Genomic DNA, 3,014 nt, shown 5'->3' on the forward strand with positions numbered 1-3,014 from the left:
TTTGAGAATTACGTGTTTTCTTTACTACAAAAAACCGGCAAAAACTTATGTATACACCTGGTGAATACTATTCCATCATACTTAACACGCCAGAGAACGGGTCACAGTATGTTACCCGAGTGTACGAATTGGGTCTTACAGGTCCATTCTGAAATACTTTCCTAATATACACATTAAAAGAGTTTACTAAAAGCAGCTTGGGCAAATCCGTCCATCCGTTCTACTGGACCGATTTGCCTCATTTCTTTTCTCTCTCTCTCTCTCTCTCTCTCTCTCTCTCTCTCTCTCTCTCTCTCCGGAATTACCTGTCAGTGAATCATGAGATATTGATAGGTCTCAAAGTTCAGCCAACCTTGTGTAATCACAACATCGCATCATTAAATGATAACTCTAATTATTGCAGGCAAAGGCTTACCCTATACTGCAATACATTCTGTACTTAGCACGTTGTTAAGCGACTAACACTTTCATTAATATTCTGATGTATGTGATTTTCATCCTTATTTGATTCCTACCTGCCAAGCCAGAGAGTATACACTTCCTCTAATCAAGGAAGAATACTATTCTCTGTTAGGTACTCTTTGATTCCGTAACCTTCTCCAGCTTCTGAATATACTCAACAGATGGCAGAACGTTCCTAATAACTTATACGCTGCTAAAAGAAAAGAGTCTACGTACGTACAAACGGGAAGGCATCAAGTCGACTTGCCTTCTGTATGACCATTAATAAAGCGAAGGGACAAACTCTTGAAAAAGTGGGGAGTCTACTTATCCGAACCAGTATTCAACCAAATCCAATTGTATGTTGCACTATCTCGGGCAAGATCGTTTTTAAAATGTCAAGATCTAGTTACGGCCGAATGATCGAAGCAAAGAGATTATGGTAAGAAGTGTTACAAACTACATTGCCGGTATTAAATACCCATAAAAATACTGAAACGCAAACCAATATGACTGCGACAGGTACATCAAGAAGTGTTATCTGACCTATTTATAAGGAACGCTGCGGCTTAGCACGGGTCCACTAGTACTTATTTAAAATTAATTTTTTCTTCTTCTTCTACCGCTTTTCCCACATCTGTGGGGTCGTGGGTGCAAACTGTACCGCACAAGTGGGTTTGGTCCTGTCTACGACCGGATGCCCTTCCAGACGCCAACCCTATATGGAGGGATGTTATCTCTACTGCGTGTTTGTGTAGTGGTTGGTAGTGTAGTGTGTTGTCTGAATATGAAGAGGAAGGTGTTGGGACAAACACAAACACCCAGTCGCCGAACCAGAAGAATGAATCAGACGCGATTCAAATCCCCGACCTTACCGAGCTCGATAGCTGCAGTCGCTTAAGTGCGGCCAGTATCCAGTATTCGGGAGATAGTAAGTTCGAACCCCACTGTCGGCAGCCCTGAAAATGGTTTTCCGTGGTTTCCCATTTTCACACCAGGCAAATGCTGGGGCTGTACCTTAATTAAGGCCACGGCCGCTTCTTCCAACTCCTAGCCCTTCCTTGTCCCATCGTCGCCATAAGACCTATCTGTGACGGTGCGACGTAAAGCAACTAGCAAACCCCTGACCCGGCCAGTAACAGAACCCGGGAACCGCTGAGCCGAAGGCCTCAACGCTGATCATTCAACCAAGGAGTCGGACACATTTAAAAACACTTTATTCTCGCCAATCTTATTCAATCATCCTAATCTGCATTTAGGGCAGTCTTCGAGGTGGCAGATTCCCTATCTGTAGTTTTCCTAGCCTTTTCTTAAATGATTTCAAAGAAATTAGAAATTTATTGAACATCTCCCTTGGTAAGTTATTCCAATCCTGAAGTCCCCTTCCTATAAACAAGTATTTACCGCAGTTTGTCCTCTTGAATTCCAACTTTATCCTCATATTATGATCTTTCCTACTTTTAAAGACACCACTCAAACTTATTCGCCTACTGTTATTCCACGCCATCTCTCCAATGACAGCTCGGAACATACCACTTAGTCGAGCAGATCGTCTCATTTCTCCCAAATCTTCCCAACCTAAACTTTGCAACATTTTGTAACGCTACCCTTTTGTCGGAAATCATCCGAAACAAATCGATCTGGTTTTCTTTGGATTTTTTCCAGTTCTAAAATCAAGTAATCCTGAAGAGGGTCCCATACACTGGAACCATACTCTATTTGGGATCTTACAAGAGATTTATATGCCCTCTCCTTTACATCCTTACTACAACCCCTAAACACCCTCATAACCATGTGGAGAGATCTGCAATGCAGATCTTTCCTTATATTAACATCTAGGTATTTACAGTGAACTTTCAACCCATCAACCCAGTAATTAAAACTGAGAGGACGTCTCTTATTTTTGAAACTCACAACCTGACTGTTAACCCCGTTTTTCATTATACCACTGCCTACTGTCCATCTCACATTATCGAGGTCATTTTGCAGTTGCTCACAATCTTGTAACTTATTCATTACTCTATACAGCCTTCTCTCTGATTCCACTTCTTTACACATCTATATATATAAAATAAGAGTTTTGTCTGTACATTGCTCAGAATTTGAAAAGAATGCTATTTTTGTATCGGTCATATTCACAATAACAAGAAAATGCATTTTTTACATTTCCGTAATTTCTGTCTGTCTGTCTGTCTGTCTGTCTGTCTGTCTGTCTGTCTGTCTGTCTGTCTGTCTGAAACAGCCTGACGGGAAGTAGCATGCCATTCCTCTGGTTCATACATTTTCTGATATATCTGGTTTGTAACACATTGGTTCATCATAGTATTCGAGCTATTCAATCCCTACTCGGAGGCACTGATTGGAATGAGTAGTGTGCATGTTTAACGGAATAATGACAGAGGAGTGTTCACGGCAGTGTGTGACCTGGTTATTCCAGCTCTGGATCTTCGGACTCTTAGATCGGCACCGTAGTACTGTTCGTTGAAAGTGAGAAAGTTTGCGGTGTTTCATTTGATCGAGTATTTTATATGATAACATTGCTTTCAATCGCTACATTCCTACTGACGTTTTTG

The sequence above is a fragment of the Anabrus simplex genome, chromosome 7 (genome assembly GCF_040414725.1).
Source record: "Anabrus simplex isolate iqAnaSimp1 chromosome 7, ASM4041472v1, whole genome shotgun sequence".
Taxonomy (NCBI): Eukaryota; Metazoa; Arthropoda; class Insecta; order Orthoptera; family Tettigoniidae; genus Anabrus; species Anabrus simplex.